Source organism: Elephantulus edwardii, unplaced genomic scaffold, assembly GCF_000299155.1.
Source record: "Elephantulus edwardii isolate Elephantulus edwardi_28Jun2011 unplaced genomic scaffold, EleEdw1.0 scaffold00340, whole genome shotgun sequence".
In the NCBI taxonomy this organism is placed as follows: domain Eukaryota; kingdom Metazoa; phylum Chordata; class Mammalia; order Macroscelidea; family Macroscelididae; genus Elephantulus; species Elephantulus edwardii.
Window position 1 is genome coordinate 1,286,257 of NW_006400090.1, and position 24,095 is coordinate 1,310,351.

The 24,095-nt window shown below is 43.1% G+C and overlaps 1 protein-coding gene across 1 annotated transcript in view; it reads right to left on the reverse strand.

Annotated features, from left to right (window-relative positions):
* STAT5B (signal transducer and activator of transcription 5B) overlaps nucleotides 1-15,429 on the reverse strand; it is an 88,631-nt gene extending 73,202 nt beyond the window's left edge. The window contains exon 1 of the mRNA XM_006901655.1: nucleotides 15,307-15,429. The gene's annotated coding sequence lies outside the window, so the exon portion shown is untranslated. The remainder of the gene's footprint in view (nucleotides 1-15,306) is intronic.
* Nucleotides 15,430-24,095: the final 8,666 nt, after the last annotated feature.

Genomic DNA, 24,095 nt, shown 5'->3' on the forward strand with positions numbered 1-24,095 from the left:
AGATTAATTTAATACCCTAAACCAGCATTAATGTTTTAATATCATAAAACAGGTTAGGTTACTTTTACTTGGGGTTTTTTTTTACTTTTTAAATAATGGCTATTAAAAATAAAATATGACTTGTAAACTCAAAAAGTAAAATTATAAACATGACTATTAGAAAATTAAAATTATATTTGTGGTTCCCATTATATTTGTATTTGACAGTGCCAGTCGGTAAAAGAAATATTTTACGTATTCCAATATATCTTCTGCATTAAGTTTTCTAGTTCAGATATATCTTATCAGTAATATTTATAATGCTCTTTCTATATTTTGCTTAGGAGAAAATTGTAAAGAAATCCTATTAAGGTTCTTACTATATTTACTGATAAACACACTTTTTGTGTTTTAAGTATGCAAAATATTATTTTTTTAAAAATTACTCTTTCATTCATTATCTTATCCCTATAGGAGTTAAAACACTAAATCTAGCAATCTTTTACTGGTGATTATCCACCATCTGTTCAAAGAATATGATATTAATTTTATATGATCTGTTGCTGTTGTATACCATAGAGTCGGAACCGACCCACAGCTGACCCTCTGGTGGGTTTTCAGACGCAGTTGATCTCATGGGAGGAGACTGCCCATCCTTCTCCCACGAAGCAGCTGGTGGCCTACTACTGCTTGTTTTCATCACTGCAGCACAGGGTTTAGATATAATAAAAGTCTATTCTGACTTGATGGTACACAACAATAGTAATTCTAACAGTGCAGTTCACAGAAAGTCCATGCAATATTCTCATCACTCTGACTTATCTGCTTTAAAAATTTTAGTAATTAAAAGAAAATATCTAACAATAAAAACAATTCAGTATAGATAAGAAGTAGATCTGACTATATGTAAGGACTTAGTATATGATAGATTTTTCAAGTGGAGAAAGAGATTATTTCTTAAGTAACTGTGTAGACAACTGGCTATCCATCTGGAATCTATTTAGACTAAAACGGTTAAAATATGGGAAGCAGCTGTCTAACATACAATATAAGGGTTAAGTAAAAAAAAACTCAAAACAACCCATGAACTCCTATTTTGATTAGGCAAAAACTAAGTTAAATCCTTACTTCACTTTTTTTTTAAAGTGATTTTAGTGAAAGTTTACAGAAAGGTTGCGTTTTCATTCATTCATCACATTTTTCTCCCTTCCCTCCTCCCACAACTCACTTTGTTCAGATTGTTGTCACTCCATTTCTTACACAGACATAAATTCCAAATTAGTCAGGACTGAGGGTGGGAGTAAAAACCAACACAAACAAACAAAATCTAAAAATACAAATGAGTAATTTATCCCTACACAAAATGACTTTTCTAAGCATGTCTTGATAATCAAGTTAGCAAAGTCAAGACCTTTAAATCACATAAAAATTGAAATTAAGGTGGTTGTTGTTGTTATACAGACACAAAGCTGAAAGCCTGAAAATAAAGTTGAGAGGAAATAACTTGCAATATGGAAGATTTAATAATTTTTGGAAGAACTCAAATGTCTAACAACATAAAAATTGGTTAGTACTATTAAAAAAAAAAAGCAAATCACAAAGAATAAGGTGACTAATAAACATATGAAGCAACTCCCAACCTTGGCAGAAATCAAAGATGTGGTACAAAAATGAGCGGCTGGGAAGATGAAAAGGTTGTTCACTCAGCTATGGAGGATGCAGGGTGATGGTCATGACCTTGCACACTACTATTGGTATTTGGTTCAGAGCCGCCAGTGCATTCAAACCTCCAGAGATGCAACCTTTGATACAGCTCCCTATAAACTGCACCTCCAGAGCTCACAGAATAATGGCAATCACTATATACTGAATGCTGACCAGGTACTGTTCTATATTTTAAGGTATTCAGTTATTCAGTCTTCAAGACAGCCATAAGAGATAGGTATTATCATTCCTGTTTTATCAGTTATTAAACTGAATAAGGCTTGGTAACTTGCCCAGGGCCACACAGCAAATAAGTGGGAGCATTTGAATTGGATTCTGAATTGTCTTATGCCAGAGTCAGGTTCCTACCCACCTTAGAGGGACTAAGAAGACTCAGCAGAAGGGAGGCCTTTTGGGCCAAGAAGGCCAGTATATACAGGGAAAGAGTGAATGGTGGCATCAGGCACACGTTTCAAAGGGCATCTGGGGAGCTCTGGTGGCTTAGTGGTAAGAAGCTGTGCTGCAATGCTAAAGATATGTGGTTCAAACTCACCAAAGGCTCTATGAGAGAAGGGTGGGCAATCTCCACCCATGTGATTTACTGTCTCTGAAAACCTGCTAGAGGGTCAGCTACAGGTTGGTTTGGACTCACCAGCAAACAACGTGCAGATTGGGATAGTATTTGAAGCACAGTATGGACTATTTATGCAAATATTCAACAATTCTACATCTAGAGTGTAAAATAAGGAGATGGTCCAGTAAATGTGAAAAGATTTCCTCTGTTTAAGATTCTATTGTACAGTATTGTTTGTGAAAATGAAAAACTGGAAACAATCTAATTTTTCACTAATAAGGGAGCGCTAGTGGCTTAGTGGGTAAGGAGTTGTGCTTCCAATCCAAAAACAAATGGTTCAAATCCACCAGCTACACACTGGGAGAAAGATGGCAACACCTCTCATGCAATTTACAGCCTTAGAAAACCTGCTGCAGAGTAGCTTACGACTTTGTTCAGACTCAACAGCAATTGAGAGAAATTTTATATTATTTGATTATCAAATTATTGTAGGGCTAGACAATGAAATGTAGACTTTAAAAATGACAAGTAAGATTGGTATTTATTGAGTTCTTGAGAACCAAGTCCTTACTGAGCTCCCAAATAACTAGGTCAGAATGTAAGTTTGTTCTAACCATAAGTTTGGATTATTTTTTTATCTCCTTTCAACCTAAAATTTACCTTCATGCTTCTTTAAAGTGAATTAACATGTTCAAGTGTTTTAAAACATGAATTCTAGTTACAAAGGAATAACTATTTAATGTAAATTTAATCATGGCAGAATACAAGACACATCTCTATATTCTCAATGATACTCCCAAGTAGAAATATCCTTCAGTGGAGAGGTTCTTTACCAGATATTCCCAAAGAATACAATAATAAACATTTAGAGAAGTCATAAAGTATGACTAATGGAACTACAAAAAAGAGAAATCCATAAGCCCAGCAGTCTTTGCAGAAACCATCATGAAAGAGAAAGTAGTACAAAAACTAATACAGAAAATACTTTGATATATAACATGCGCAGGGTAATAAGTTAAAATAAAATATGTCATTCTCACTCCCTCCAAAAATATCCACACATTTTGAATATGAAATGCTAAGAAACTTAGCAAAGCATACACACAAGTAAAACAATATTCTCCATCAGCATACACACACACAATTCCATAAAATAAAAATAACTGATTCCCCATATGAAAATTGTTTTAGCTCTGAAAATGTAAAACACACTTGCACAGAATATTTTCATAAATTCTTAAACAAAAGAGGTCATATGACAAGCATATTATGTCAAAGTTATAATACACACCTACACACCTAACAAACTACTCTTTTTTTCTCCACTCTGAAAAAGGAAACACTACCTGAAAACAAAAGCAGGTGCAGGTTTTACATTCTTAAGAGAAATCAACACACAAAAGCCATTTAAAAATAACTTGATTACAAGAAAAATCTATAAATAAAAGATATATTAAAAATAGCTTGATTACTTTTGTATTTCTCATTCATAATCATTATAGAAAAATAAGTGGGAGCTCTGGTGGCCTAGTGGCAAGAAGCTGCACTGCAATCTCAGAGGCGTACAGTTCAAATCCACCAGATGCTGTGCTGGAGGGGCAATCTCCCCCTGCGCCAGTCAGATCCAATCTGATAGTACACACACAAAAATAATAAAAGAAAATAAAAAATAAGTGTGCAGAAGTGCGCGCGCGCGCACACACACACACACACACACACACACACACACTCTCTCTCTCTCTCTCTCTCTCTCATTCACAAACCTGACCCAGAATCTGACAAATCAGAAATAATCATCTTTTTCTATTATATGTTTTTCCTCTATTGTATTCTTTCTCTAGTATATTTTCCCCCTAGGCACATCTGTATGTAATTTTGTTTGTAAACTGCTTTTCCACTTAGGAATCTACTGGGAATTTTACATAGGCCATTAGTTAGATAAAGTATCATAAAATTACTGTCTTGGCTGGGTTGTTAGGTGTTGAGTCAACCATGACTATGGCGACCCTACAAACAACAGACCTATACCGGGCCCTATTCTGCACCATCCTCAACATCCCTGCTATGGGTTGCTGTTGCTGAATTCTCAAAGTTGAGTTGAAATGGACTCTTAACTGACCCTCCTGCAGGTTTTCAGAGACAGTTCTTCGCACAGGAGGAGACTATGCATTTTTCTCCCACAAAGCAACTGGTGAATTTGAACCATGTACCTTTGTATTTGCAGCACAATTCCTCACCACTAAGCCACCAGACGTCAGTCTAGAGACTAAGGTGTGCCTGATCCAGGCAATGGTCTCCGCAATTACTTGCTATGTATCAGAGAGCTGGACAATGAATATGGATGACAGAAAAAGAATTGATGCCTTTGAGTTGTGTGCTGGAGAAGAGTATTGAACATACCATGGACTGCCAAGAGATCAAACAGGTCTGTTTTGGAGAGGATGAACCCAACTTGCTCTCTGGAGGCAAGGATTTTGAAGCTCTGTCTCACATACATTGGGTATGCTGCAAGGAGAGGCCAGTCCCTGGAGAAGGACATCACGCTTGGAAGGGTGGAGGGACAACGCAGCAGAGGAAGACACTGGACGAGATGGAATGACACAGTAACTGGGGGAATAGGGACAGGTATGCTGGAGACAGTGCGACTGGCTCAGCAGAGGCCAGGGTTTCAGAGCTATTGTGCACAGGGTCGCTATGAGTCACAGGCGACTTGACGCCACGTAACAATAAGCCACCAGAGTTCCTTACTTGAGACCACTGCTCCAGTCACTGTGTCAATCCGTCTCATTGAGGGTCCTCCTCTCTCTACCATTCCATTATCTAAATAGACCTTAATTTAGTTAGTTCATCAGTCCTTGACTGTTAAACACTAAATGTGTGTCCAATTTATCATTATTATAAATAATACTGAGAGGAACATCTCTGTAGTACATCATTGAACATACTTATGTCCTAGAACAAAATGAATCTATGCAGAACTGCTATGAGGAGTGCACAAATGTTTAAGGCTTTCAATACATGTATTAAACTGCCCTCCAAAACAAGTGTTTATTTACTTTCTGACCAATTAAGTATAAAAGTGTCATTTCCCAAAACTGCTAACATTTTACCGATGTTTCAAGTTTTTGGAAATTTGTTAACTGGAAAAAAAATTTTTATTTGATTGCTTGATTTCTTAAATGCCTGTCATGATTACTGACCATTTGTATTTCTTCTTTTGCTCATTTTCCCATAGTTGTGGTTGTTTACCAGCAAGTAAGAACCGATCCACAGCTTACCCTCCAGAGGGTTTCCTGAGGCTGAAATCGCACAGGAGACTGCCCATCCTCCTCCCACGGAGCAGCGGGCAGATCTGAACTGCATGCCACACTGTGTTTCCCACTGGGCTAGTTATTATGCTTTAGGTCTTTTGTTCATAGGGTTGCTATGAGTCGTGCTCAACTTGACAACAATCATCAACAACAATAATCTATTAAAAATAGTGACTCATTAAATTCAGTCATTGACATAAACATATTTTCGCCATTTACCTTTGGTTTCTGGTTCTCTTCTGCACAAGTTTGTTATGTTTATGAGGCAAATTAATCAAGGTTTTCTGTTATGGTTAATTCCATGAAAGTCATATTTGCCCTGTTTCAGATGTACCAACAAAACTGGAACTTGATGTTATGTTCCATCCAAATAAGACTTCTTCATGTTTGGACAGTAAAAATTCACAAAAGTATAAATTTTGAGGATGTCACATTTTTTAGGACAAAATATGTACTTAAGGTAACATTATCTTACTTACGAATCGATTCCTCTAAAGGCATGCGCTTTGCTCTGCTATTGCAAAATCAAGGAAGGATCATGCTTCCCCATCCAGTCAGCATGTTAACTGCAGCCATGTTGTTCATGAAGCCAAATATTTTCCATTTTATTTTAACATCTTCAACAGTAAAAGAGGAAGGTCAACCTCATATACACCACAATGAAATGAGCACTGTTACCTGATTTTTAAATTCAGTGCAATATAAACTCTTTCTTTTAAAGAATGTGTCCACACAAAGTTTCAGTATATCAATATGTAGTTTTATCATTGAGGCAGTAACAAAAAAAGATGGCTAAAATTGAAAACTTGCATGTAAGACCCTCCATATCTCCTGGGGTGAGGTTCTATAATAAACCAATTCTTATTATAATTCTCCCTTTTTATCCACCAGGAACAAATATCAAATCTTAAAAATTTAAATCCACTGGGTGAACTGAATGCTCCATTTTGTAAGCTGTTGTATATACCTATAGTCTGCTGCTTCTAGAAATAACAACTAAATGAGGTAACAAACACCTATTTAAAACTGTGAGGATCTGAAGAATACTATAAACTATCAGAACATTGTTTTATAATAATTGCCAGTGTTTTAATTTAAGTGCTCAAGAGGTTCTTTTATATATGCTACAATGACATCTGCAAACAAAGCTTATTTAAAATATTTTCTTTCCAGGATAAATTTTTTAAAAATCCTATCTTCATAAAAATATACTGAGTTATCACCCACCATGGCTCTGAATTTTAGACAATACAAAATATTTTTTCACAAACTTTCTAATTTACTATCTCCTAAAGGCTGGAAAACCCCACCAAAAGTTTTTTTTTTAAAACACACACACACACAACATATCAGACCTAGAAGATGATGAGAAAAACACCTTCAATTATATGGTCTTAGTAACACATACATAAGGAAATTCTGAATTATAGATACTTCACATTAAGCTTTTTTCCACTGACATTGTAACTTCTGTCAACATTCAAAGAAAATTCAACCCTGGTCAAAGGTGACAGTTTGACAATCCTGGAAGCTAACATCCTCTGTTTATTTGAACAAGTTTATACTCTCTGCACTGGGAATTGAAATTTTTTTGGTGTTTTTCCCCCTCCTCTAGTCTTGATCTTGCAAATTCAAGTAACTACACACTTTACAGTTACACCTCCAAGATTTAACTATATGGGCTATTCAACCCAAGGAAAAAGGCTGAGAGAAAAAGAAACATCAAGTATTAAAAGAAAGGCATTTCTGAGATTAAGTTTTGAATAGACAGTGATAAAAAAAAGTAGTGCTATTGTCATAAAAATGAAATTTCTTATTTCTTCAAAAATCATAAAAAGCTTCAATAAAACAAGAGCAGGACCCTGAGTCCTTTCTAAATAGAATCACAAACAAAATGAGCCTGCCACTTGAGTTCTGAGTCAACAGACACATATGTCACGTGAACCCACTACACCAACACAAATGACCCTTTTGTTTGTAAACAGAGGCCAAGGAAACAGCTTACAACTCTTACCTTCCCTTATGATGTATGGGCACATGACTGAAGCACAATTTATAGCAAACATTAAGATTCTCTCTCAATAGAATTTCTACCACGATTATATTGCCTAGTCGGAAAAATACTTAGGACTACTTTTTAAAACTTCTAAAAAAAGGGAAATATATAAAAATGTTCTCTATTAAAAATCAAAACGAACAAGAATCCCTTTTGGAACACAAGGAAATAAGACGCTGTAAAGAAGACAGAATGTGCTTCCGCAAAGCAGCAGTCACCCACTCCTCTGCTCCTGGGGATTTAAATCACCTACCATGTCAAGCCTCTGCAGCCAGCTCTGGCTGGGTTCATCTCCAGCCCTAGCGTGACCCTGGACAAGTTAATTAACTTCTCTGCAGCCATTTCTTCATCTTTCCTCTCTCAGAGGATCATGACTTCAAACATGGCAAGAGCTGAAGACAATGTCAACTTGGCACACTCAACGTGTGCAGGAAGTATTAGCTTTATACTTACTGGCATTAAATTTTTTCCGAAAACTCAGGGGTTTGGGATATAATGTTAAGTACTTTAAAACTAATTCATGGTATGCTCTTGTCTTGAAAGAACTGCGTAACAATTATTCAACAAACCGTAAGTGTATCTTTCTCAGATGAGCTCATGGAAAGTAGCCACTGCATACAAACTTTAATCCGGGATGTGACTGCTATGGGTAACTCTGACTTGATTTCCTATATGTGGAGAAATTCCCTACCAAGGGAAGACAAACCCTACTAGAAAACAGTTGAGTCTGTCTTGCTATCATCACAAGGTGCAGTCAAATGCACTTTTACTAGCTGATGGGCAGTGAACATATTAGTCACCACATTAATCCCAACAAATAACAATAACTGACTGGCTCATCGATGTATTTCCCCTTGTCTTCCCCAACCTTCCTCTAACTAATCAGAAAGGAAAGTTTTCATATTTTCTGAGAATCTCATTACTGCTCTCAAACCATATTCTACATCTTAGTACAATTTAAAAAATATGAGTCAGCACAAGCGTCTCAAAAAACTAGTAATGCACAGAATATGGAGAGATTTCTCTTCATAAGGGAAATCTGCAAAAATAAACAGTTATTCAGAATGCCAAAGGCGGTAGAAGAATAAACAGAGAATGAGTGTTATAGCAGATTTTGCAAGCTGGAGCCAAAAGCAGGCAGAAAAAAGAAAAATGTTCTTATCAATCAATACGTGACTTTTCATCCCCATTTTATTCTAACATATGAAAAAAGATGTAATTATTATGACTAAATCCAAAAAAGAAAATGCCCTGTATGTGGGCAAATTATAGCTTCTTTCTTGACTACTGAGGGGAGAAGGAAGGTCAAGATCCTTTATGTATTAACTTCATCTGCAAATACCATTCTACATAATAGTATTTGTGAATTTATGAATTTGTGATTTCAGAGTTTCAGTAATAGGATCCAAAAGAAAATTTAGGAAAGGTAAAATGCTCTTAACTTGTAGGCTCATTTGAATGTCAAAGTCTATCAAAATGTTATATAATTTTTAGAATAAAGTTAAAGGCCTGAGGTGTGGGGTAGGGAAATAAAAAGTTAAAGGTTTGAAAAATACCACCTGTTTCCAGCACTGAAACAATACCATAGTTTTTCTTTCCAGGATGTGTCTCTCTTCAATGTTCCACATAATTCATCTGACAACATTAATATTAAAAGTGATATGCCACTTAAAATTACCCTGTAGGGTCAAAGACAGTTTTATGACTGAGGGTGATTTTACTAGAGTTCTACTACTACTTCTGCTGTTAGCTGCCCTGGAGTTGCCCCTGCCTCAAGAGGACCCACATACATGGAACAAAATATGACGAGTTGTAGATCTGATTATCGTTGATGCATAGAATTTTCATTAGCTGATTTCTGGAAACACATCACCAGGCCTTTATTCCTAGTCTGACTGCACTGAAACATGTTCATGATCGTGGAAGCGTTGACAGACACATAAGGTACCCTGGTTGGACTGGTCTTTGGCATGAATGGGAGAAATCTACCAGTGAACCACCAATGGCATCCCACCCAAGCTATGCTGTTGCTGGTAACTGCCCGCAAGTTGCCACTGACTCTTGGTGACCCCATGCATAGTGAGAACAGACCACTGTGATCCACAGAGTTTTCACTGGTGATTTTCAGAAGCAGACCGCCAGGGTTTTCTTCGTATCTAGTTTTGCTCTGGAAGTTCTGCTCCCCTTGTCCAGCATTATAGCAATACACAGTCCTCCCCTGGCAGATCTATGGTGGCTATATGTGAAATGCATGGGGCAGAAATCAAAGTAGGTCTTCACCATGGAAGGCAAGAACTCTACCACTGCCTTCACCCTATTTATGTTGCTGCTTTGTGCTGTTGAGTCCATTTCAACTTATCTAACTAGCTCCATCTATCACTGAGTTGGAACCAACCTATAGGCGACCTTTAATTTTCTGGAGGCTCTAAATTTCACAGGAGACCACCCATCTTCCTCCTGCAGAGCGGCTAGTGGATTTGAACTGACAGAGAGGTGGCCGCCTTTGGGTTAGCAGTGCAACTCTCTGCACACTACGCCACCAGAACTCCCTAAAACAAAGCAGACATATCCCATAGGGTTTCCTAATCTAAACGGGAATAGACCTTCAAGTTTATTTCTTCTGCAGAATGGCTTGTGGATCTAAGCCAAGTACTTATGAGGGCTCTTCTATCTTTCCAAAAAGATGGGAGGGAACTGCCTTTCTTCTGAGGAGCATATGGTGATCTGAACCACCAACTTTTCGGTTAGCAACACAACATGTGACAGACTATGCTACCAGGACTTCTTTCTTTCCCTTTAAAATGGAGAAAGGGGGATCAACTCACTAATGTGGAGCTGATTCTGACTCACAGTGGTCCTCCACTGGAATTCAGAGGCTGTAAATCTTAATAGAAGAAGAATGTCCATGTTTCTCCTGGGAAGTGGCCGGTGGAGATATGCAGCCTTTTGGTGAGTGCCCCAATACCCTCTAGACTGTGCCACCAGAGCGCCTTCCCTCAAAACCTCATGGCCAATGACTCAGAAATGACTCATAGCTGACCCTCCAGTAGATTTGCAGAGGCTGTAAATTACATGGGAAGAGAGTGCCCACCTTTCTAGCGGATGTGAACCACCCACCTGTGCACTGGCTGCACAACTCCTAATCCACTAGGCCACAGTGTTCCCTCAAGAGGTCCTTGCTGTGTACTGCTGAGTAATAAACAACCCATAGCTGACCCTCCAGTGGGTTTTCTGGGGCAGTTTCTCTGCACAAGAGACTGTCCAACTTTCTCCTGCAGAGCAGATGGTGGATTTGAATCATGGTCCTTTGGGTTGGCAGCATAGCTCCTTACCACTAGGCCACCACAACTCCCCTACAAGGAGCTTTGTATTACATGAATTTAGAGTAACTTCTTTAAAGTTCCAGCATTCAAAGCTCCATATAAAACGTGGAGTTTTCAGGTACCTTAGGGGAACCAGACAGACAGCTGCAACAGCAGCAGCAGCACCAGCACTTTTCAGTTCATGGTGCCTTTGTGGAGGCAGTGTCTTAAGGCTCCTTCTAAGGCTGCTAATCCATGAAAAAAGTACAGAAAAGACTCAACAAAGTCTTCACTTCCCAACTGAGTGTTCAGGTTTAGCTCAGTGAAGCTGTTAGAACTAGCACAGGGGGTCAAAGACAACTCGTCCCATGGCATTTGGTGTGGGTCTATTCCATGTTTAAAGAAGGATGGAACATTTCTACAAGGCTAACTAACATGTGGACCTGATTTTTTAAAATACAAACAGGAAGCACCCCCACCCCAATATCACCATTTTTTAAAAAAAGGAAACTAAACCTCAAAGATACCTTCCAAGGAAGTCATGGGTGTGACCAAAACTAACAAAAGTAATAAAACGTCATCAAAAACCCCGAAACCACTAAAAGTGAGGGTCTCATTCAGCCAACTAAAAATCTAACACCTGGAAATCATTCCTCTCTTTTGATTAGTCAATGTAATATGCAAAATCTTTGAACTGGCTTGGGGTTTTCAATAATCAAGGATCATCAATAAAAAGATGGCATTTCAAGTCAGTATTTTACTAAAAATGAGGAGATAACAATTAAGAGAGAACACAATTTTTAAAAGATCTCTTTATCTCTATAACGCTTACGACTGAAGTATACCAGAAAACTGCCCAATCAATGGAAACTAGATTGTTAAATTTGGCTTTCTTATTCCCAGAAACAAGCATAATACTGTTTCCAACACTGCAGGGGAGAAAAATACTTCTGATCTTACAATTCACAAAATTCAGATTAAAAAAACTTCTTTTTCCCTTTTTAACACCACACATATATATCTTGGGTACAGGGATACTTCAGAGCTAACAGTTAAACATTATTCTTATTAAGAAGTTTTGGAGCCGAGAAGTTCTGGAGCCAAGGTATTTTGAGACTACCATATAAAAAAAGGTGTTCTTCTGAAGAGTTCAGTAACCTGGAATTGTCAAATAACTATGAAAAAATTACCTTTCAAATCAACTAAAAGAATATTTGTTTGCAATTTTTGAGATTTTTCCATCTTTTTTCCCAGACTAATAAAGTAACTGACACTCTAATAGAGAGGTTCTGGTGGCCTAGAGGGTAAGGAGTTGTGTTGCCAAGCAGTGTCAATCTACCAGCTGGTCCATGGGGATGTGGGGGAGTGTTGTGTTGAGGGTTAAGGGGGATAGAAAATTTTCTTCTATATGACTTACAGCCTCTGAAAACCCACTGAAGGGTCAGCTATGACTCTGTTCTGACTCAGTGCCAATGAGTTTTTCAGTTTAACAGATAAGGAAAAAATATGACTGGTAGTTAGAAAGGCCAAACATCTCTGAATAATGAGGTGAAACTTGCCCAATGCTTTGTTTCTACCTTCAATCTATAATCTAATCTTGAGTGTGTTATTTGCCTATTTAGGACTTCTCCCTTTAACAATAAGATCAAACTACTTTGTCAAATACCTACACAATTAACAAGCCAAAAGAACCAGCACTATAAGCATATTCATAAATTCAAAAGTAATGCAAATCACAAATAATTCAAACATTAGCACTAACCTAACAGAACATGAAAAAAATTGCACAAGCACCTCCACTAAAAAGCAATACATATCTTTGATTAGTCGTGATACGGCTTTTGTGTTATGTAAATACAATATGACACTACTGATATGAAGCAAGAAAATGGAGATGAAATGAGAAGTCAGAGCACAATAGGAAGTACTGACCAAAATATTTATGTTGTAACACTCTCAACAATGATACCACTTTTTGCCCCTTCTACACATTTCCTGAAGTACCCATTTAAGAAACACATCCACCTTAAATGACTTAGCTTAATCCATATTAATATCCTGTGGCAGAAGTATGACTTCTGAGAACGCAAGGCCAATGGGAAAGTGGGAGAATTTGTGCATTTGGGTATACGGCAAAGATTTTATGCAGAGGTTAGCTCCAAGTTATGCAATAACCAAACTGCTGATGATAGAAATCAACTTTTTTTTCTTCTGATGTTTTGCTTTTTTCAAAAGCAAGCTCTCTTCCATTCTTTTCCTGTGTCTCAACCAAGTGCTTGAAATTCTTCTTCTTCAAGATAACACACACCTGACCAAAGGTATGGTTTTCATTTAACTATACATAATCCACATCATCATAAACTGTGGCATGGTGAATTTTTCTTAAAATTGGGATTTTCCCCCCATAATATCTCCCATTTAGCACCATCAAGTCCAACAACTCTGATGATCCCAGCAATGGTATCGATACCATTTTAAAAAACTCAAAACCTTAGGCTGAGTTAGCCATATGAAAGGATCAGAAACAAGTCAATGTTTATAAAGTGTTAGCAAGACGAAATAACCACACAAAAGGTACTTAAAATATACTCTCCACTGTGAACCACAGCCTGTGAATATACACAACACGATATGCAATATAAACAACACAAAACAAACCACTAAACAACAACAAGAAGACTGGGGAGGGGAGGCGAGGCAAAGCTGTAATATGTTAAACATATTTTATCGAATGATAAAAACAAAATTCTTTGAGGTAATATAGACTCAGCAGCTGAAGGCTTATTATGGGCCAGGCGACTATCCAAACCCTTTGGAAACCTAAGATACCAGCAGACTATAAACGCCATTTGAAGGCTAAAAAAAAAAATGACATAAGCGCAGTATATTTGGTGACACACTAGCCCTTTCAAAGGGGCATTCTCTGAGGACATTTCAAAGAGAGCTTTGGGGAACTGTATATGGGCAAGTATCTTTGGAAAGAGCACTGAGCTGAGTCCTGAACCACTCACTAAATAGTTGCTTGAACCCAGCAGCCACTTGCTACATCTGCTTGGGGCCTCGGTTTACACATCTGTTATTTTAAAAAGAAAAGGCATGCTCCCTGGGGTCCTTTCAGGGTCCTAGCTAACATCCTATATATCCTACTGGTTATTTGATATATGACGGGCAGTATAGAAAAACCAAGAGGAAAAATGAGCTAGGTATGAGTCTTCGGGAAAGACAGAAACAGTATCTTTTCGCCTTTAAAATTCTGCTGGTTTTCACTAATCCCATCTTCCTAAATGCTGGCGCTGTTTCCTTCCTGGCCTTACTCTTCACTGCTGGCTACGAGTGTGTGCGAATGCCTCTTGCTCCACACAAGTTCTTTCCTCTTTGATCCGCCTGACCGTCTTGCCAGATTCCTTGAGCCTCAGACCAGCTTTTCTAACAACTCTCCTTCCGACTCCCTGTATCTAACCCCGACAGCAGGGGCACTTAAAAAAAAACACCAAAAAACCAACAGAACAACCAAACTCATCCTTGGCTAAGGGGGGGGGGGGAGAGGGAAGTCAACCAAAATGTACACACGCCGCATCCCACTGCAACACGCTCAAGCCCAGGCCTGACGGGTCCTGATGTGGGATCCCGCACCCCGCAGCCTTATCAAAACGTTCATGTTTGTTGTCTCGCCTCCTTATAAGGCACTGTTTCTTGAAGCTGGGCTAACACCCCCAGCCCACCCGGCACCCTGGGGCTTATCCCAAGCCTGGCAGTCGCAGACTCCGCTTTGGAGAAAAAAAAAAAAAAAAGAGGAGAAGCTGGGGACCTCAGGGCTATTCGGAAATGCACCACCGAGGCGGGCGCGCGGGGACAGCAGCCCTGGGCGCCCCATGGGGCTCGGCGAGGGGGTCCCGCACACACCCACCCCGGCTCGCGCGCCGCAGCGTCCACACCTTCCACAAGACACCCCTCGTGCACCCCTGGGGACCCAGCACCGTCCCCCTCACCCGCAGCCCGTTACTGCCGAACGCACAGCCCAGGGTGGGGGGCGGCCAAGGCACTGTCCCCCGGCGCCAAGTTCAACGGGGCTCCAGACGAGGCCGGCCTGTCACCCCTAGCCCGGGCGGCGAGGCCGGCGGAGGTGTGCAAACTTATAGACCGCCCTCGGCGCTCGTCCCCTCGCTTCGCCTCCTGCCTCGGCCCCCGCCGGCCCCTCTCCCAGGTCCCCCTCCCGGCCCTCGGCAGCGCGCAGCACCCGGCCGCCTCGCAGCCCCGGGAACGATGGCGGCGGCGCGGGCCTGCCGGGCGTCTGGGCGGCCGGAGCACGGGGCCCCGCCCGGCCTGGCTCCCCAGCTTCGCTCCGCAGCACACGCCGAGGGCTCGTCCCACAGCGCCTACCTCGCTCGGGCCCTCGGGCGCTCGCGGCCGCCTCCGGCCCCCGCTCTCAAGCTCGCTCGTTCCTTCGGCCGAGCCGCCGCGAGTCGTCGCCTGCGCTCGGTCCCCGCCCGGGGTGACGGCTCCGGCCGCGGACTCTCCTCCCGCCGGGGCCCACGGGGGCGCGCGCGCCACTCGCGCGCGGAGTCCCGGCCGCGCGCGCCGCTTCCTGGTTCCGCCCGGCGCGCGCTGCAGAGCCCCGGGCGAACCCCTGCGCCCCCCTGGTCTCCCTCCCAGGGGGGGCCCGGAACCCTATCCGCGCACCCGGGGTGGCGGCGTCCTGGGGTAGGCTGGCGCCGCGCGCAGCCTCTTTGCTCGGGGATGTGGGTGGCTTTCCCGATCGGCTCTGCTGCAGAGCCGCGGGTCTCGAGCACATGTTGCTTTGTTTGGGTGGCGGAGACCACCACTAGCAGGGCTCGGGCCGGCCGTGGCAATGGTGGTGATTGGCCCCCCTCCTCGGCCCGCCCACCTCCCTCCCAGCGCCCGAGGCCTGCGTTCTGAGTCCTCTCCCTCCTGGGCCGAAGTCACAAGTCCACTGCTGGCCCGATCAATAATTATCCCGGCTTTGCTCTCAGGAGGGAGTCTCCGCCAGAGCTCTGGCCGCTTCCCTCTAGGGAAAGAGCCCCGCAGGAGTTTGAATTCGCTTGGTCGACTGCAATCCAGCACTGTCAGAGGGGAAATCTATGAGGTGCAAAAACGTCTAAGGCCATTCCCCTCTCTCAGGAGTCTGGTTAGCTTCCACCAGGCAGGGCTGCAGGAGGTACTTCTCTGTTCAAAGAAGGGTGGCAAAGTAGGGTCACTTATGTAGGATCCAGGAGAAAAGGGTCTCTGAGACCCTTTTCCGTGTAGTAGGGAAGGGGTGTGGTATATGAGAAGGCAAGCCTGAGTCACCCACTCTCCTCCCCTCTGGCTACATCTCTAGAGCTGGCCAACGGTTTCCCTGGCAACCCTCCAAGGGCCAGCACCAAAGCAAAGCATATCAGATCTCTAGAAGCCCAGCTGCAGGGGAATAGAAGAGGAAAAGGGACACACACACACACACACACACACACACACACACCCACCCAAGCCCTTCCCTACATTTCACCTATACAGCACCCAGCAGCTAACTTCATGTCCAGAGATTAACAAAATTTGCAGAGACCAACTTCTCCCACAATCCTTTGGCAGCTCTTCCCAGCACTCTTTCCTTAACCTCCAGAACAACAGCAGCCACAAAGGTCTTTGTGTCTGCAGCTGATCACCTAGCTACTGCTAGTTACTATTACTTCTCAGATCCCACACTCTAAGCCAACACTTGGCACAATGATCCACAGGTGTGGGGAGCTTGGAGGCAGGAGCACAGGCCAGCAGGAAGCTGGATGAAGCATGAACCCTGCACTCCCTGGCAACCCTTCTGACAGTCACTGTCCATGATGTTCTGACATTCTGGTACACTACACTTTCCTTTTATGCCTTCACACCTGTGCACATGTTGTTCCTTCAGCCTGGTATACCCTCATGCCCTCCCACTGCCTGCCTTTCTGGCACCGTACCTACAGATTGAGTGAAATGCTACACTCTCCGTCTTCTACACTTTATGCTTGTCTAGGGGGGAAAAAAGAGCACACAGTATTTCAGAACTACTTTCCTGCTCCCATCACACACTGTTCACACCTCTCTTATGACACTTGTCACACTGAAGGGAACGTTTTTGTTTACATGTCTCTCTACCTAAGCAAACGTGATACCTGTTCACCTTTAAATCCTCCTACCTCATGCCTAATTCTGAATGGATACCCAATAGATATTTGTGGCATGAACTCCAAAGAGGTGAAAATGAAAACCAAGAGGACTGTTGTAATTAACAGTAGAGTCTAAAACCAGACTTCCTGTCCATTCCTGGGAGCTGTGTGACTCTGAACAAGATTTTTTGCTTCAATATCCTTTTTATAAAGTGATAGTGATATTAGTACTTACCCCATAACATTGCTGTGAGAATTAAGTGAGTTATAATACAGAAAGTGCCTCAAACATTGTAAAGCACTATCAAACTTTGTTAGGATGTAGTAATTGTTATTATATGCTATCAAATTGCCTGCAACTCATAGCAATCCTATGCACAATAGATCTGAACTCTCTCTTCTCCTGAGCCAATCTCACTACCTCCGACACACCTACCCCCATTGCCCCAGTTACTGTGTCAATCCTTCTCATCTAGGGTCTCCTCCTGTGCTGTCCCTTCCGTCCAAGGCCTAGGGTGCAGCGACCCAATTGCTGCTAATCCTACTAGCTACAGGGATGCTAATCTGAATGAAAGTAAGGCAGGCAGCACCCTGGTGCCTTTGTTCTCACCTCTAATGGCACATTTATGACTGATCATCAGGCACTAGGCTAGAACTGGCCAGGTATGTACACAGTCATGAAGGACAAAGTCATGTTCAAGGTGATCATCTCATAGAGAATGTTGTCAAACTGGAACAGGAAATGTAAAAATATATATATATAATTAAATATATATATACTAAATACATATTTATACATAAATGTATATTTATCTATTAAATATGTATATATATATATAGTCATCAAGTCAGAACCATCATATAGCTGACCCTCTTTTGAGGCTGCAAATTTGCACAGAAAGAGACTGCCCAGCTTTCTCCTACAGAGTCGCTGATGGATTTGAACTGCCAGAGAGGCATGGCTTTTGGACCAGCAGTGCAACTCCCCATAGGCTAGGCTACCAGAGCCCTGGGACAGGATGGAAGCTTCAACACACCTCTCCCTGCTTGATTGTTCAGATGATGTGGAACCCCTCCCCCTCCTGGATCTCAGCAACATATGCCCCTGAGACGAGAGGAGCAGACTGAGACATGACCCACAAGGAGCTCTAGAGATAAAGAACCTGCACGAGAAGGTAGAATCCAGAAAGATCCCACAGAGGAGTGACACAAAAAACGTTCCAGAGAGGTGTCTAGTGATGCACAGAAATCCCCTGGAGAGATACACAGCCTCATCTCCTACTCCACTGTGGCCTAACCCAGGAGAAAAAGAGATTTGAGAGGAGAACCTCAAAGCCTAATATACAGCCCTATACAAATATGAGACCCACCTCCAAGGCAGACTGACTCCAGCCTCCTGCCCTGCCTTTCAGGGACAAGCACAGCCACCAGAGAGAGCAGCTCCCCCACTTCACAGCCTCCGTCAGGCATGCCCAGTCCAGGAGAAGATGAGGCCATTTTCTGGGAATGTAATTGAAACCACAACTACCATCCCCTCTAGCCAAAGACCTGTTCTCCACTCATATGGCTTGTCTCCCCAGGCCCCTCTCAATCCCAGGAATCAGTCTGGCCTGGGGGACCACCAGCCACCTACAGCCAAGAAGCAGTACTTGAGAGGCCCTTCCTTGTCTATGGGGGCAGTTCTTCCCTGTTAAGTCAGTGTGTTCCCTGAGTCAAGGGCAGTAGCCAGGAAGGCATTGACTCCATGACCCCAGGGCCTGGAAATAAAAGCCTGTAGTGGCCAGTGGTTTGGGAGGGCTCTGTTAGTGCTTACATCTGCCAGAGAGTTGGCATTGTGAAAAGAGCTGAATTTTACAATTAGCTATGGGACATCATTCTTGGGAGAGTGGAGGGACAGCACAAGAGAGGAAAACCCTTGATGAGATGGATTGATTCAGAGACTGGGGTAATGAGGGTAGGTGTGTCAGAGACAATAAGGTTGGTGCAGGATAGAGCAGGGTTCAGAGCTGTTGTACATAGGGTCGCTATGAGTCTCAAGTGACTCGACAGCATATAACAACAATGGTTCTAATCCTAGATCTGATAACTTACCAAGCTGTGTGACCTTGGGCAAAGTATTTAACTTCTCTGGGACTGCAGTTTTCACTGTGTGTAAATCATAGTGGGGAGATAAATCACAGTATATATGAGGATGTGAATGCTATGGTGGGTCTCACCAGCTAGGCAGCCCAGGCAGCTCCTGCTGAGGATGCCTCAGGGGAGTGCCTGGCCAGGTCCCACATGGCTGTCACTGTCTCCTCTGCTCAATCAGCCACAGGGAAGGCCAGCTCGACCATGAGAACCTTCCCAGGGAAGCGATGGTGCAGGCCAAGGGACTCAAGGGCACTGGGGCCAGGTCTGGGGCATTCAAGACACAAACCTTTCCTTAACACCCTGGGTGACTACACTGGGAAAAGACCTACCAGCTTACAGGGGCCGAGGGGACTGGGATTGGCAGTTCGGGCACAGGCCTCCATTGCCTCAGATTAACTGACTTCCAGACAACACAGCAGCTGGGCAGAAGTAGAGACTGGACCTCAGGACAAGAGTCTGATATTTCTCACTCAGAAACATAGGTGCCCTAACCTATAGATGTTTGTACAGTTGGATGTTGACTGAATGGACATTAAGAGACTAATAGTTATTAAATAAATGACTAACGCACAAAATCTTTCTAACAATAACTTGTGATTTTCCCTGCAAAGACAACCTAGGAGGAGAAAAAAAACACAAGAGACTACCTTTTCTTTATAGGTATGTGTAGCTTAACATCTCTGACATGTTCTGTGAAATAAGATGTTACGAATGATAAGCAACACCTTGTTAAAACCTTATAAGACCTGCTTCTTGTCCTCATTGCTACAGCTGCTACTAGTGGAGGCTGGAGGAACTGGATGGAGTGGTGACAGCTAAGTGCGGAGCAGAGATGGTGGTGAGTGGGCACACAGAGAAGAATGGAGTGACGACAGAGTGGAGCTTGCCCAGCTCTGCCCACTGTTTCTCCCATCTGAGCGGCGGGGCAACTCAGGTCCCACAGCTACCACCACCCAACTATCGAAAAAAAGCCTGAGGGTATGTCTTCCTCCTCACCTGCCTGTATTCCATCCAAGGTCCAGAGCTGCAAGGGTCTGGGTTTGGAATCTTTAAAAACGATTAGTGGTTAAGGTTGGTAAAACCATCTCATATATTATGGGCATGTTGTCCAGATGGTGCCAAGCCTTGGAAATAGATACCATGTTTGGAAAAATAGAGGGTCATTGAAAGTGAGGAAGACCTTTACCAAGATGGACTGACATAGTGACTGTAAAAATCGGCTTGCAAAGTGGAGATGGTGTTCGTAAGGTGACTATGAATCCATAGTTGATGTGATAGTATGTAGCAACAACAACAACAACAACAATAAACAAAAGGAGAGATGCTTCCTCTTTTAAAACAAAACCTTGTGAGGCCAAGGATGTATGAGAGGCTGGACACTGTTCGAATGGTAAGCCATGCATACTTATATACTCTTTGTGTCTTTTTCCAATTTTGCACTATATGTATGTAGTCCCAAACCCCTTCCACAAAGTTGTTTTCAGCTCATAGAGACCCTACAGGATAGCGTAAAATCGTCTTATAGAATTTTCAAGACTGTAAATCCTTACGGAAACAGAGTGCCACATTTATCTCCTGCAGAGCAGCTGATGAACTCAAACTGGAGACCTCTTTTGTTCGTAGCCAAGTGCTTAACCCATGAAAGCTGCTTTTCCATACAAATACCACCCATGAAAAAGTTTCTATTTTCATTTAAAAAATGAAAACAATTTGAAGGCAAAATTGTGTAAAAGCAACAAAGCACCACGCCTGACTCCACAGAAGACCAGAAGTTTGTACCAGGTAACTAAGGGAGGAATGGCATGGAAGGTAGGTGGAAGATGAAGCAAAGAGGGAGCAAGGGAGGGCAGTCTGTGGGGGGAACTTAAGGATGAATCTCATAGAGTGACAGGAAAGCCCATGCTTAGGTTGATGTGAGCTGGCGATGAAAAGCAGGTCAGCAGCCAAAGAGAAGGAATGGGGCACTGGCTCAGTGTTCATTTCCACTGAGGATGGGGGTCCTTTTGGAAGCTTGGAGGAGAGCAGCAGGCAGAGAAAGTGTGAGTGGGTCTATAGCATTAGGAAAACAGGAAACAATGAGAAACAGAGACAGGAAGAGGAACCCTCTCCAATCATAACAAAGGGAGAGTGGTAGAAGGTGATGGAGGGTAGTTGGGAGTGAGCTGCACAGCCCCCTCCCACACAACCCCCAGAGGGCTTGAGGTCAGGTACTGGACTAGCTGAGGCACAAAAGAGTTGTTGTTGGGCTAGAAGAAGGAGAAACCAGCTCAGTGGGAAGAGGGGCCTGATAGTCATCGTGGATGAGGATGAGAAGCAGGCCTGACCCTGTGCTGCTCGGGATGGTGCCAGCCTCACTCATTGACCCACCTCTACGAAGAGTATGTGCTAAAGGCAGCCCCTCACTGCTGCCATGCCAGAGAGCATAGACCCTGCATCCCTCCTCCTTGTCCAGAAAAAAACAGACATGTGCTCCTCTTCCCTACAGCAGCTAGACAGGGCAGCTGAGTAAAGGAAGGCGAGATTTCCCCTCCCACCCACCCTGTCCAGTCCTGCTCCCTCCCAACACTCTTCCCAGAAACAGAGGACAGTCAACATGCCTCAGGCGGGATGGCCTTGTGTTCTTTCTGTGACTTCATTATAAACTGGCTTCCCTGAAGAGTGGTGAGGAACAGGGGGCAGAGACAAGGAGGCAGACAGGACTTGACTGGGGACCCAGTGGCAACTTCCCTGCCTCCAAATTCACACTTCATAGATTCTGATCTGTCTTCACTGCCAAGAATGGGGCAGCATTTCTACAGAGACATCCCAGGGTGGGCAGGCTGGGGAGAAAGAAACATGGTCTCTGAAGCCTGAGCCAATCTTACTAATAGAGGAGGGTATTCTGAAAACCAGCCTATGATCTCCACTTCTAGGAGGCCTGGCCATTGACATGGGCTGGCACAAAGCGGACAAGCAAAGCAGAGCCAAGGTGGGTGAAGCAGACATTTAAAAGCCCAAGGGTTTCAGATCTCGTCACTCTGCCTGGGCATAGAGCTACTTCTTGGAATTCAGCCAGCTTTCCTGGGAAGGCCCTTTTCCCCCACCCTACCTCCCCTGGCTCTCATGCAACAGGAACTCTCCTTGGAGAAGGGACATGGAGCAGAGGAAACAAAGGCATGTCTGTACTACCTCTCCACCCACATGGATGGTCAGGTCAAGGTGACCTCAATCTGTTCTCCCCAGGGTGGGGGTATTGGCAGGGCCTTCCTGGCTAACCTGGTTGCCAGTGGTGAGGCCGAAAGGGAACTTGGGGCAATTGCTCCTCCATAAACTAAACCCACTTCTACATAAGGCTTCTGTTATGGATCAAATTGCATCTCCCTCCAAAACATGTCAACTTAGCTGAACCATGATTCTCAATATTATGTAATTCTCCTCCCCTTTCTGATCTGATGTAATTATTCTACGTGTTGTCAATATTAATTCTGTGATTTTTATGAGGCAAGATACAATCTGTAGGATTAGGTTGTGTCTTGAGTTAATCTCTTCTTTTTAAAGTTAATCTCCTTTGAAGTAGAAAAGAGATTAAATAAAACAGATGAGAGGGAACTCAGTATCACGAGTGAAGAATATCTGGGAGTGAAGCGTGTCCTTTGGAACTCTGAAATTTCTTGAACCTAGGGAAGACTGGTAACAAGAGCTTTCCCCAGGGCTCTGTGCTCTGAATTCAGTCTTCTAGCTTCCTATACTGTGAGAGAATAAATTTGTATTGATACAGCCATCCACCTGTGGTTATTTCTGTTACAGCAGCTCTAGAAAGCTCAGACAGCCTCTATTCAACAGCAGTGCACACACAGGCTGACATGAGGCTGGAGGTGCCACAATACAGTTAAGGGCGGGCCTCACCAAAGGAGACACCCTTTTTCTGTACATACATGCTGGGGCTCGGGGACGTGGGATGGCAGTACTAGGACCAGCCCATAAAGCCAGACAATGTGAATCCTGGTGCCACATACTGGTCAGACAGCTCTAGACAGTTTCTTGCCTGGACTAATCAAAGGAGATGATTCTGGTCCTGCCTCCTTTGGAGTATTGTAAGGATTACTTGAGTAGAAGCAAACAACCTTGTTTGTAAACATGTGCTATGCGATTATTATTCAGTTCAGGATATGTGTGTGTTGTGCTAAGCCGGGGACTTCCAATAAAAAAATTATAGCCAATTTTCTTGTGTGTTTTTCATCCTTCCTAACCTAATGTTGTGACTTGGAATTGAGGGTGAAAGACAGTTAGAGGCAAGGGACTCCAGCTTAGACTAGACCCTGAGTACTTTTGGATCTTTCTATACCCCATCTACTAGACAGTTTCCTCCCCCATAGCCTGGGCCCCTAAAACCACCAAAGTGTTTTGTGGTGGGAAATAGCAGGGACTAAACCAGGGGACAGAAAGCAAAAAGAAACCCCAGACTTGACATTCCTGGTTTGTTGTGCTGTCCAGAGCCATGACCACAGTCACCTCTGTCCCCAACCCAAATCTGATGCCCTCTTCTCCTTCACCCCTTAGAAGAGCCTTTGCCCATCCCAGGAAGGCTCCAAAACTCCTCTCCTTCTCCATGGCTTCTCAAGGTGAGGACAGAGGAATGGAGAAACAGACAGAAATGCAGACAGAACAAGAGGCCTAGACAAAGAAAAAGGCAATCAGAGCAAGAAGGAAACACACAGCAAAGGGCGCCCAGATTCAAGGCCTTAGAGACAGACCATGTGGGAAGGCAGCAGGAGGTCAGCCAGGGTGCAGCTGTCTGCCACTGGACACAAGGTCAGAAGTAGAGGGGACCTGTGAGTCTCTGAAGGGCACATCTTTTTAGGCCAGTGCCTTCCATTCTGTGTGCTAGAACTTCAACACCAGCTTTTTAGGACTTAG